Source organism: Echeneis naucrates, chromosome 3 (assembly GCF_900963305.1).
Source record: "Echeneis naucrates chromosome 3, fEcheNa1.1, whole genome shotgun sequence".
Taxonomy (NCBI): domain Eukaryota; kingdom Metazoa; phylum Chordata; class Actinopteri; order Carangiformes; family Echeneidae; genus Echeneis; species Echeneis naucrates.
Genome location: NC_042513.1, coordinates 20243853 through 20258294, shown reverse-complemented (window position 1 = coordinate 20258294; position 14442 = coordinate 20243853).

The window sequence follows — 14442 nt, the reverse complement described above, 5'->3', positions numbered from 1 at the left end:
AAGTGAATCTGTTCAGTTGCTTGTGACAGTATTTACTCTTACGGAAGTGCAAAGCATGAAAATGAAAATTAAATTTTCTTTCTGGTGTCAGTCGCATATTTTAGATAGACCTAATTTGGCCATGTTAAGCTTTACATTCTCTCTAGATATAATAGAAGGATTTCAGTCATTGGACATGTGTATTTTAAGTTTTCAGAAAAACAAACCCGGAAAAGGTGAGCAGCTTATCGCCCAGCTTCTATGAGACATCCTGTGCTCGCTTAACAGGATTGGCGAATCACTGATTTCTGTGAGGCTGCGTTTTTGTCAGAGTTTGTACCAACTTTAATCCTGTGACGTGTTTATTAAGACAGGGAAGGGGCATGTGTGAATAATTTAGCCACTGCTGAAATCTGAATGCCTGGATCACTGAAACAAAGGGCAGCCATCTGTGAGCCGCTCCTTCATGGCTGGTGTCTACTGTATGATATTGATGCAACACAATTTTTTTCCAATGAAACGGCTTTATTCTGTGTTTTACTTTTCATAGCCAGGTGGTCAATTTGTTCTGGAGAGAAGGAGACCTCTCTTTGGAAAGTGCCATATGAACAGTGTTCGTATTCATACTGGCGCTCTCGAGGAGCTGCAGTAGCATCACTAATACCAGTTTTACAGTAAATCCAAATGTGTCAGTGGATCACAAAGGTCACATTAGCCTTGACTTAACTTTCCAGCAGGCTATTCACATTATCTTTTATGGTTTGAGTAGCTTAATCTCTACTTCATCCTCAAAGCTAGACATGACTGTCAAGTACGGTATTGGAACACCTGCAGTTTGGCAGGAATCCCTTGCCATGAGGATAATTTATAAATCAATAATGTGTTGATTCATGCTTTCACTTCAAGCCAACTTGATTGGATGATGCACATAAAGGCTGCTGTGATGGTTGTTGCATGTTCCTTCCTTAAACATCTTTGTGTTACAGGAGCTGGCGTTAGTGAGGAACAAAAATTCTTTGGCTTTTCAGTTTTTGGAGACTGTCAGCAAGATGAACTGGTGGGAGAGTCTTCAGCATTTCCATCACAGTATGTTCCTTTTAAAAGAAAAAAGATCAAAATGACTTAAGACACGATGTGTGAAACCAAAACCCCCATTTTCTGTTGGTGTAGGGAGAGCGGAATGACACGCAGTGGAGTCTGGCCTGCCAGGAGTTGCACTGGGGACATGTCTGCTCTCAATTTGTGTGCCGTTTTGGCATGTGTCCGGACACATGCCAAAATGGGATATTAGGATATCAGGTTGCCCTCCGAGCTGATAATTTTGATGAAAATGGTAAAAATGTCAATCACTCTTTCGCAGAAAGGCAGTCATTCACAGACTTCCGTAAATTATTCTGAACAAAACTGAAACAAAGATACTTGACCACATTTTCATGTGAATCAATAAAAAACAGAACAGCTTTATTTTTTAGCTGGAGACTGACGTGCTATTGCTGTTTTATTGTTTCACCAAATTATTAAAACAAGTTAAAGCAAAAGAAGGCTTTAGAAAATATATTAGAGCCTCACAACACATCTCAGCTCATTTAATGTAATGTTCAGGGGAGCCACCCTGCTTCAGACACAGACAGTGCCACATCAGCACTGTGTTTGTGTGTCTGTGTGTTCTGCATGTGTGTGCATGCAACGCTTGTCGTGTGTGTGTGTCTATGTGCTCTAAATGCTGATTGATGTATCTCTGGCTTTGTCAGCCCTTTGGCAGAGGTGGAACAGGTGTGACTCTGCCACAGAGTGCGGCTCAGACAAGCCATATCACAGCATAATGAGGTCATTGTGCAACACACACATTCCTGCACAGGGCCCTTGGACTCTTACAGGCTGGAGGTAGCCATCTGTGTGTGTGTGTTGCTCCAGGTGACTGGGATTTGGATGAGATTTGCTCCATGAAAGAGATGTGTGCTCACCACCTGCGTGTCCCTACGCACTCTCGGAAAGACCTCCAAGGCTCAGACACACACACAAAGACACACAAGCGGGCCAAGTGACGATTCTCCTGTGTTGCAAAATCAGCATCTTGGTGTGAGAGAGTGGGCGTTTGGTTAAGTGGGTCTGGCTGGATTTTTCCAACCTTGTCTCAGACTTAATCAAGGCTGCACTGGGTTTGCTCGGACCCTGGGGTCCATTAGCGCAATATGGATGTTACTGCAGTGATGAAGTCATCTGCTCTGACTCAGGCAGCACATTCAGTGGCATCAGTGGCTTGTCTGTATCTTGGCTGACACCTCAGCCTCCATGTCCTAATGCCGGTACTCAGCACATGGAAGGCCAACATTTATTTCCCCTCATCTGCATTCTGACTACTTTGCCCAGGATTGGCATTTTTGTGTGGTGTGGTGGGGTGGACTATATTCAGTCTGTGTGAGTGTGTGCAGTGCTATCCTTAGGGTAGGATGTCTGCAACGGGTCCCTTTAGCTGCTTTATAGTTCAACCAGCCTTAACTTGCTGTGTGGTGACATGTCTGCACTACGCTGACTGGATGACTGGGAATATCTGCCGCCTGTGTGTGCATGTGTATGTGTGTGTGAAGGGGGGGATCACAGTGGGTGTAAGGCTGGAGGCTGACTGCTGGGCTATGCTTGAAAGACTTCTGGCATGTGCTGGTGCCTGCATTTTTCACCCTTGACTGGAAGCATATGCTGTAGCACAATTGAGACAGTGTTAGACGGGCTTGGTGTGAGGGACCCAGGCGGATTTCTCCACATCTGGCATTGCTTGGCCCTTGTTTCAGGTGAGTCATGTCTCCCGGGAGGATGGCTCTGCAGCAGTCCTTGGTCCCTCAGCGCCCAGGCATCTGGAAGTGTCTGAATCCGTCTCACAGTCACATCTATCTCCACATGCTTTTCTAATTTTATCGTCCCCCACCACCACCTCTGCAGACCCCAACCACTTGCTGACCCCTGCTGGGCCCTGATTTTCCCCACCTGTAAACCTCATATGACATGGTTTAGCAAGACAGATGACCAAGGAGGACAGAAGGGCAAAGGGTCATTTTTTTCCAGGGTTTTTTTTTTATTTCTCTGAAAAGAATTCTAAATAAATATGTATTATATACATTTTGATCTCTTGCCTTTGGCCATTTTTCTTTGCTGCTTGGATCATATTACAATTTATACTAAAATGTAATATCTGGAAACACTAATGTCATTAAAAGAGGTCTGAAAGCAAACTTATTTAGTGGTTGGAAGAGAAAACCAAAGGGAAGCAGTAAACCTCTACCTATCATAGTTTCCAGTCTGACTCCCAGCTGTCCATACTTTTGTCCAACCTGCAAACAAAGTATTCTAAAATAAGATAATCTTGCCTTACTATTTTCAGAAAGCATGTTTTTGAGTAGGATATTTTTTTTTTCCATTTTTATCTTTTTTTTTTTTAACTTAAGTCCTTGCACACGCTATATACACAACATTTGCCTGACAAGACACATTTGAGTCAAGTCAGTCAAAATAAAGCACGAAGTCATGACACAAGTAATATCAGGACACTTTTCATACAAAAGCAAGTGCAGACTCCTTATAATATAATTTATGTGGGCCCAACATCTACGTCACGAGTAGCAACAGTGGCAAGAAAAACAAGGTAGGAACCGTAAACAGGATCAGACTCATGGTGGCTGGCTGCTTGTCTCGACTGGTTCAGTTGAGTGAAAGAAGGACAGAGAAGTAGAAAGGATGGAGAGAGAGAGGAGAGCGGGAGAAAAGAGAACATAGCATGGTACTCGTTATATATTCAAATAAATAATTTACAATAAAACCAGCAATAACTATGATAGTAGAAAAGAGCGTACTTGCTCAATACTCAATACTACTACTACTACTACCATGAGCGAACAATGATACGACCTAACAATAAGCAAGAATAATCCTGAGAACAATGAGCACCACAAGCATTCATTTGGAGTGATATCTGTGTCCATATGAGAGTAATCACAAGTCTCAAGTCTCAACTACATCCACCCAGTCTGAATAAAAATGTCTGAGGAATTCAGAGCATTTGTTCCATTATAATCACTGATTTACCTACAAGGCTACATGTGATAATAAGACAGGGCTCAACATTCGATCCGTCAGATATTACACCATCAACACTAGTAAATGTACTCACTAGAGAACAGAGCTTCACCAAATGTAATGGTCAGCAACCACACAAAAATTTCTGACTCTCTGTGAGACCACAACCTAAGACTCGCAGCGAATGGTTAAATTAACTATTGATACTGAGGCAGTCTGCCTGGTTGTGTTTCTAACTTTGTTGTCAATGTGTTGTAGAAATAATGCCCAAGTTTTGATGCGCTGCAATTTCTGCCGCAGTCTTGATCTTACAAGATCTGGATTAATGACATTGCCTGCCATTTTTATTTACTGTTTTCCACGTAGATCATTGAGTGGTTTGTGCTTGAGAGCTAACATTTTCTGTCAACAAATTTTCCAGGAAAGCAAACAAGGCAGTCATGCATGAAGTATTGTGTGTACATGAATGCAAAGAGGAGTGAAGAAAAGGTGGAGGGAGAGAGCCCCCCCCCCCCACTCCTGCACCCCCCCGACCCCTAAACAGAAATGTCACAAGCAGCCTGGGTAATTACGTCCCTTTGCCTGATGGCTGTTGGGGAGGCCCAGCTGTGTGTGTGTGTGCGTGTGTTGGTCTGGGAGGAAAAGGGTTAGACTGATGGGAGTTGCATGTGTCAGAGTGGATTGATCATGACACAAACAGATGTATGTTGGGGGAAAACATGCTGGTGTCCATGAGGAATTGATCTATCCTGATCATTAAATAGATGAAAATAAACATCTTGCTCTGATTAACGGCAGCTTTCCCAGTGGACTTGTCAGAGGTGTTGCAGACACGCCACTCCGAGGCAGTACATATGTGTGTACAGATTTTGGTTTTACATAGATGTGTTCCTGTTTAGAACCTGGTGTGCCATGTGGCGGCTGTAATGAGTGTGTGTCAGACTGTTGGCTAATCAAGCAAGTTCCCCATTTTTTCCTGTTTTCCCTGTGTTTAAATGGAAGAATGGATATGATAAAAAGAGAAAATATGTCTCTCTCTCTCACACACACACACACACACACACACACACACATTCGGAACCCCATGCTCTCAGAGGCTATTTACGCAGGAATGCTGCATGCTGGAGTCTCACATTTCACGAAGGAAGCAGAAAAAGAGGGAGAGAGTGAGCAACTTTGATATTGAGGAAAAAGTGAGAAAAAGATTTTGGTCCATGAGGTTTTGTGAATGTGTCATTTTAGCCTCGTTTACAATATGCTGCCAAACGTCATTATAGGACAAAATCCTGGATGAGTAATTAGGTCAACTCTTTGATTCACTGAGTGTCACATACAGGGGTCAGATGCAACTGGCATTGTGTGTGTGCGTCTGTGTGTGTGTCTGGGGGTGTGGTTTGTGTGTATGTGTGTAATGAATGTGAGACATCCTTTCTTCTTCACTGCCTTGGCCGTCTAAGAGGTGACTCAGTTTTGGGGTCTGTGAGAGTGTCAGTGTCAACTAGTGAGACTGGAAATATACAACAATCCAGCACACTCCTGGGACTACCACTGATTCTTTGACTGCTCACGTTGGAGGCCTGGAACATGTTTGTCCTGACTTTTAGTGAGAAGAAGAAAGTAAAACTTGGCAGTAGTGAGTCCTGTGAACATCCCATGAAACGGCTCTTGTTTACTTTTATATCTATCTAAATTCTTCAGTTCTGGAATGCCACCCTTCCTAATGAAGCACCTCTTCTCTCTCATGTTGAAATGATAGCCTCAGAGAAGATTTTCTTTGTGTGCACCATGTGAGCATTGATCAGCCCAGACTTGTAAAACAGCTTCTATAATCCAATTTCCCACAATGCTGTATTAATTTCAAATTGGCTCTCTGATGCCATCTTGGGTCAAGCTTAGCTGGAGGAAAAGCAAGCACCTGTGAATCAAAACTGTCCATGGATACAAAAAGTTTTTGTAGCTTTTGCGAATTTTGTTTTGCTTTTCAACCATTGTGGCTGCTGACTAACTGTAAAACCGCCATTTTATATTTAACAGGAATTTCCTGGGGCTTATCATACTTTGTTAAATATGTGTAAAACATGGTCGTGTCTGTTTGTGTCTTGTTTCCTAGTTACCGTCACACACACTATGTTTCCTTATATATACACAACCTTACGCAGGAAAATTGCTGCATTTTTCGGTGTTGGGTGGTTTTGCCATGTAAAGCAACCTCCAGTTTACAAAGTTGGTATATCCTGTGTAGACTGGAAACGGTTTTTCTTCCATTTCTTCCATAGTTATCACTCACTCACTTTTCTACTGTGGGGGAGGCTGGAGCCAATCCCAGCCACATTTCAGGTGAGGGCAGGGTTCAATGTAGTTCCACCAACATTTTTAAAATTTTCAATTGGGCTGCAAGATAGAAAAGACCTGAAGCTTTCCAGAAAGACCTCAGTAAGTCTATTCAATTTCATTTTTGAGGTTATGGAAAAATGGTGGCCATTCTGAACAGTTAAATCCCGTCCTTCTTGCCATTTTTTCCCTCCACATTATCTATCACAGTGAAAGTTTCCACTGGAACTATTTTCCACCAAAGAAATCTTCCTTAATAAAACTTTAAACCAAATCACCTTTTACAATTTTCAAGATTTACAGTTGGATGACAGTCCCTGTATGGCACTGTCATCTCATCTTGTTGGCTCTGATACGGTCCACCATAGCATGCTGAGGGGCTCTTTGGTGATGCTGGGCTCACTGTCAAGAATCAACTGCTACAAGTCCCAACACAGCCCTGACACAGTCATGCTACAACACAGGCCCTCAGGTGATCTCTCTCCGTCTCTGTGCTTCCACATGCACACAGATTTCTAAAGCATTAACTTGAATCATCATCTCCATGGCAGCAAGGTAGACAAGAAATGGATTATGGGGGGAAGAAATAAAACACTCTTAAAGTGCAAATTCAGCACCTCTGACTTATTTCAACAAGTCAGTTGAAAGTAGCGGTGTCTCTTTCATTAAAAATTGTCTCATTGTTTCCGTCCATCCCTCCAGTTCACATGTTTTCAGAGAAAGATCTTCCCTCTCTCATAAGCTCACTCCTTATGTTGGATGAGAGCATCCACATTGGTTCTCTTTATACCAGGGCTTGGTAATGCATGTAGAACTTCGTAACGTTAATATGCTAAAGCTTCTGTTCTTTATTCCCAAAAAAATAGGTTCAATTAATACTGCTGAATTTACCACTCATTAAAATGCAATCCTCCAAATATCACTAATTAAGATATGTAAGGTATACGAAAATAGATCTGGAGCTTTTCAAAATAATGTATCTTCTCAAAAGCAAGTTGAAAAAAAAAAAAAAAAAAAAAGAAGCCAAGAGATCCAAAATAATAGCTATAACGCTGTATACATGCTCGACTTGTGAACATAATTTACTGTACATGACATTATATATACAAACTAAGATATCAGTGGACAAAATCTTTTCAATACACATTTTTTGTGCTGCATCTTAGGGGACCTTTTGAAAATGAGTGAGTGTGTTTCCTGGCTAGCGTTTGCTTTTGGCTAAAAGAAGGTGATGTTTTCTGATGTGGGTCAGAGTGAGAGGCAGCTGATCAAAGATGAACAGACGCAGGGGGGTTAGACGTAGTGGTGTGTTTGTTTGGACCAGAGTTTTAGGAAAGTGGAAAGTCCAGTGGTGGTTAATTGGCGCGTTTAGGTCCGAGGTCATGAGGCCGACAACAGGAACACACCGTTCGGCCCTGAGGGGCAGATGGATGGACAGCCACCACAGAGACACTGCTCATTCTAATCACAACTAAACACTATGAAGACACGCACAGACCCTCTTCTTTTTTTTTTCCTCTGTGACTCAACCTTCTTCCTTGGTTGCCCTCCCACCTCTTCAAGCTCTCACTGTGACCAAAGCCCAGGGGAGGTCACAATGTCTCACAGCAGCAGAGGCCTCCAGATGAACGTGTTGGAAACCCCCCCTCCTCCCCTCCCCCAACCTCATCTACCATCTCTCAGCACCATCTCCTACTTTTGAAAATACCCTGGGGGTTTGCACGACCTGAGGCGTTGAAGATCAAGCAACAGCAGATATGATCATAAAATGAGGATTTTACCCAGAGGTTTTTTTTTTCTTTTTTTTTTATGCCTTTGAATTCATCCTTACATTTTACAAGTCTGTTTTGAGAAACTGGCTAAAGACAGAGTTGCGTGGGCTCAGGCAACACAGCCCAAACACCTACACTTATCTGCACATTGCTATAATGTATTGTATCATTATGTGTCAAATTAGGGTTGCTCTGCTGAAAGGGTTTGCTAAAGGTTGGTCACATCGGTGTCCTTTACTTTCATAATCATAGATACAATGTTATTTGTGTTTCCTGTACTGTAAGGGGGCGCCTCCGGCAGTGTTCACATAGGACATGGAGATTGGGAGTCATAATGAGTCATAACTGTACTATAATCAACCAGCAGCTTCCTGACTGCTGAGTATAAACTGTAAAAACTTTGCACAGACTTTATGATTCAGCCATACAATAGATATCGTAACATCCTTGCTTTTCAGTAATTTACCAGCCTAATTAGATACATTTAGTCAGTGAAACTGCATAAACGGGCCTCTTCACTTGTGCTTTACTTATATTTTACGTCCAAGGCTGCTAACTTGTTTCCAGGAACCTGACTTGCTTCCTTTGTGCAAAAAGAGCATCCCCACTGGCTCTCAGTAGGCTGCAGACCACAGATTAATGTCGCAATTTACAGAAAATTTAGGTAATCGGTAGAGGACAAACTATAGCACGCACCATAACTGAGGGGGCTCTGGGGGCCACGGATATTACTTGTAAAGTCCTCGAGCGTTCTAGTGTTTATTCTTTGATTTTCATCCTCAATTTTTCCAGTGTGTGGTGTGACCATTGCTTGTGTTTGACCAGTCTTTCACCTTACGTTTGAATAACTCAGATTCACACACACACATTCTGATTGCCTGCCTGTATACCAGACCCTTTTATCTGCAATGAAGACCTTTTGCTGCGAGTCCAGCTTTGTGAATTCACCATGGGATCCCGTATCCTTTCTAGTTGATCACATGGGCACCAGGGCAAGAGTGATATAGAGTGAAGCTTGGCGGCTGACGGTGGTTGGAACAAGGCATTTCTCTCTGAAGCTTTTTTCAATTGGCTTTCTGAGATCTTCGCTGCGTCGTTGCGTCGCATTTGAGTTGGAAGCCCTCACTGCCCTGGCCTTCAAGCAACACTGGGAGCAAAACAAATCTTGTTTCCACTCTGGCTCTTCACCCCCTTCCTCTTCATCGCCGAACTGTATGCAGTGGAGTAGCTGCTAGGGCTTGTGAAAAGATGGTGAATTGTGCTTCTACTAGAAGAACTGGTCAGCTGCTCCCCACATCTCTCTAAATCCATTCAACACCCTGTGCTTTGCTTGAGCTCTGAGATGGATGTCTACTGAATGAATGACCATTATGATGACATTATTTTTCACCTAAATAAGGCCTCCGTTTTTGCACTTCTATTGGGTCTTACCTTACCAGAGGACCTACTGCCTAGCACATCATCCCCCAAGGGAACCTTCTATTCCCTCTCTTCTCCAGAAATGGAGGCTGTATGTGGCCATGAAAAATGCAAATTTCACATGCTTACTATTTCTTTTTATATGCAAATTGCCCACGCTGCCTTCATGTGACACGTGAATTGCTCATGACATCTCTGAGTTGTCCACGGCACTCTGCATTTACATGAATGCATCACTGCGCAGCTGTATGAACTTGGGGGAGGAGATATAAGTAGCAAGCTCCGCCTAGACTGAAAAAACATTGACAATGTGAGCCAAAAGGAAACGTAGCAGCATCTGGATGCACTTTCATATACATCCCACCAGTATATATTGGTGCGATGTGTAAGCTTGAACTTAAATCTTAACCTATAATTGCTACCGGTGATTATTTCCTTGATAAAAATGAATTACCCCTGGTTGACTTCTCAAATATAAATAAATATAAGAACGAGCCAGTCTTTTGAACAGATCATTGAGAGGAATGGCTCCTCAAGATCCAGCTCCCTTCAAAGAGCCATAAATCTCAGCTCTAATGTTTACCAGCCCCTTTCATTCCCCTCTCTTGAGCAGGAGGTAAAGTGTATATAAGAAGGCGACAGATTAACCCTCAGGGCAAAACGTGTGTGTCTTCTAAGTCCTGTTTTATTTTGAAATATCTATCATTTCTCCACATGTTCTGTTGAGTTTCCTGCCGCAGTGTTCGGCGCCTGTCTTTGATTGTTTCCCTGCTTCTTGTTTGTGTATTGTGTTGTGCGTCCCCTTCCTTCTATGTCAGGTTCTCAGTTCATCTGCGTCAGCTCTCCGGCCTTTTCTCTCTTGTCTCGTGTGATCAGTGCTTTTCTTTCACGTCAAGTTTGGACACCGTTTCTGTAAGAAACACTGAATTTTTATCTGCTGTGAGTCCTGCTTTGTGTGTCCATCCAGTTGGCCCAGCAGATAAGACATATCAGCATCACATCAAAGGTGAAAGGCACTGAAGAAGAACACACCCCACATGAAGGTCTAACATTTGTGTCCATGTGCAGCAGATCTGGAATGGGGCCAGAGAAAACTTATTTGAGCTTGATCTACATAAATGAATCGAATAAGATGAGAGAGACCGGAGCTGAAAGGATTGAGAGGAGACCCCCACCTTGTTAGACGAAAATGAAATGAAAACAGAATCAAAACCAAACCCTGTCACTACTGTAGAATTTGGATTTGAGAACAAAAATCACGCCCCATTAAGGAGATGTGATCAGCTCACAGTGTAAACTTGTCATTGTGTGGTCAAAATACCTTTCCAATGTAATCCTTAGTTGGTGCATGACTCTGCTCTCTTCTTCATCCCTGCCCTTCATTAACTGTCCTTAAAAAGGCTGTATGTGGGAATGAAAAGGCAGCAGATGTCCTAGTATGAGTCTCTGTGTCCATGACTTACCATGAGCTTTCTCAGGAAGTATTTTACTAATGTTGATGGGAACACGAGTTTATTTGTCAGGGTATGTAAGAGCGTTTGGAAGGAGTTCATAGATCAAATGGGGATGAAATCTGTAGTCGCAGCACTCACAGTCCTCCATGGTCTGAGTCTTACTCATGTTTCACTCATTGTTCACTCACTGCTTCTGCCTGCCTACACAACCAGCTGATGTTGAAGGCAAACAGTGGAAACTAAATATCACTGACAGTACTGATTAAACTGAGTCAACTGTTATTCATTTTATTCATTTCAGCTGTGTTGCTGTAATTGACATTTTGTTTTGTTTTTGCCACAATGTTAGCAGTATCCACAAGAAGCTAAGAAAACAGGTGCTGAGACATATTTTCCTGATCATGGTTTCGTTACTACACTTACACTTGACATTCTGCATTTCCTGATGGTTCATGCATTGAGAGAGCGTGGCTCGACCTGCCAACTGCCGTTGCAGGTCAAGCTGTACGTGTTCGGCGCCCTGTTTGTCTTGCCCATTGTCTCGACTTCGACCATTTGCACTCATGCAAGTTCGATTTACAAACAGCAGATTTATTCTGAGGGTGAATATTTTTAATGGACGAATACTTATGCCAGCACTTTCAAATGGATTTTTACATTTTTTACAGAATAACTCAATCAAATATAACTTCTGTCCTTTATTCTCATTTAACAACTACATACATATCATTCTTTGACTGCAAGCTTCTCAATATTTTTACAGACAGAAATTACTTCACTTTTTGACTAAAATATTCAGTTCAATACAGGACGTGAGCAGCAACTAAGCTACTGAGTCAGGGAATGATGAGGCCACAATTACTAATTATTTTGCATTCCGTATGTGACCGAAGCACAGTTGTAGAATGGCAATTGTACCAAAAATTGCAGTGATTCCATTATTCTCTGTATTTGAGAAGCCCTTTTATGTACAACTGAAAACTCGACGTAAAGTGAGAGTTGAGGTCATTATATGTGGGGTTGAGTGTGGGAATACTAATGGTAAATCTTCAATCACCCATTAAATCAATAATCACACTCACACTATCACAAGCCCTCCGTCCCTTACCCATCAAATATCATCATTATGCATTCCGTAGTGGCAACCGGCATTCTTCTACAACTAAAATCCCTGGCTACAATTTGTCTCAGTGGTTTCCAGTGACACCATTTCCTCTCTTTTCTTCTGATCTGGGAGGATTTAACTCATTAACGCATTTTCCTTGGTCCAGTTTGGCATCTATAATTTGCTGTTGATGGGAGTGTGTGTCCTTCATTATAGTTCAGCATAGATCTAGAAGGGATAAAAAAGTTACGCTGGGGATTGAGCGGGACACCTGGGGACCTATCCAGCATATTCTTGCAGTTGTTTTTGTGTATCAGTGCTCATATTGGCTTCTGCCTTTCTTTACGAGAGGAGCCACAGGTTGAGTCTTGCATAGTGGCCATGAGACTGTGCGACCCACTATCCTTTGAATCAGTGAGCCAGTGAATGTGTCTCTGTGTCCCCCGTCCCCCTGCTGAGAGATTCCAGAGGCTTCTCTCTTGGCCTCTCAGGGCTTCTGGGTCACTCGTTTGTCATCATGACCTCCGACCCCTGTAGGCCAGTGTGCCAGGAGGAATGTCGGAGATGTTTACCTTCACTGAGACTGATGGCGTCCAGGTGGCTCTTTCTATCCCTCCTCCTTTTTTCCCCTTACTTTTCCCAGCCTTTTTTTTTCCTTGAGAGACAGGCCTTTCTGCTGCAGTCAGCCTGGTGAATAATGCAGAACCAATCACACACTCATACTATTCCTGTTAGCACCAGCACAAGTGTCCTACCCGGATATTTAGTTTCAACCTTTGCACGTTTATGGGCGGACTCTTTACATTTGTGTTTAAAAGTATCTAGAATGTCTTGACTGGAAAGTAATGAGAGAGAGATAGAGCTATTGATTGGCCATCAGTCTAGGACCAGTCAAAGAGCACACTCATCCAAAGCTTCACTTCCCAGAGTTTGTTAGCCAATAGACAGCCAGTCAAGCGACGTGGCTAGACAGAGAAGGCATTCAGTAATAGGTAATGGACCCCCACTGTCAGCTCCATCCACTCTCCACTTCAACGTGGTGCCATCTATCACTTGAGCACTGGACCTTCCCAGTGGCTCCTTGCAGGGTCCTCATCTACAGGAAACTCTTGGAAAGTTTCCTGCCCTCCCCTGCCCCAAACCCCCTCAGCCCCTTTAAAGAGCCCATTAAACAGTGTTGTAATGCAAACAGTAAGTCAGAGGAGAGTGAGGGCCAGGTGTCGGATGCAGAGGGGTTGAGCGTCTAATGCAGCCATTACGAGTGGCTGGGAGGTTGGGTGGATTATCATAAAAGCATCTCCCCTCCCTCTAATGTGGACATATCTGATCAATACCAGACTCCTGGGAGGGCATGGAGGGATGGACAGATGAAGGATGATAGGAAAGGGAGCAGCTTTATTAAACTATGCACTGGCAGAAGCTCTGTTGCCACACCATGGGATGACAGAGACGGGTGCACAGAGGTTACAAAACTCGAGGAGTGGTGGGAATGACACCATCTTGTTTCATGTAATATTGGAGTCGTATGACGACATGTATTTAAAAGTTTTATCGCCATGATCACTCAATTGCCAACAAAGGAAAGAGGTTGAAACGATTGAGCCAAAGTTTGTAATCAGTAAAAGCACTTAAAAAATGTTTTCTAACCCACTATAGAACAACATGAATTTGTATTTGCTCTCATGAAGCATCCATGTTGTGTAAACTCAGAATAAATGGTAAATAGTCATTAAAAATAATGATTTCATTATATTATTAGAGCTGTTGTTGTTCATCTCTATGCACATTGCTTAATGAACACTGCATCATTTATGCAATGAGTGGCCATGGTTACAGATGGCAAAGTGTATTTTTTCCTACTGTAAAATTACATGAAGACACTTTACCAGTTTCTACAGTGAGAAGCTGTACTGTGAAAGATCTTTACTACTTTGGTCTTCAGATCTAAAAATGATTAAACTTATATAATTACACTCTCTTGAATCTGTTCTGCCGTCAAACATTTCTGTATGTGCATGCATGTGTGGGCTTACATAACGGTATTTGTAGGGTCTGAAAACCAGGCTCTGACCGCGTTGTGGGAACCAAATATGGCTCTATCAAGTAAAATGGCTGCATGAATATTTACTCTTGGTTTTAGGACTAGGTTTTGGGGTGGATAAGATTAGGGTGAGGGGACAGGGAGTGCGTTATGGGACTGTACCCCACAAGTATTGTAAAATGTCCATGTGTGCATGTGTCTGGCGCCGCACTTATGAATTTAACTACAGGTGTGTCCCAGGTGTGTGTGCAGACGTCCTCACAGCATTTCAGT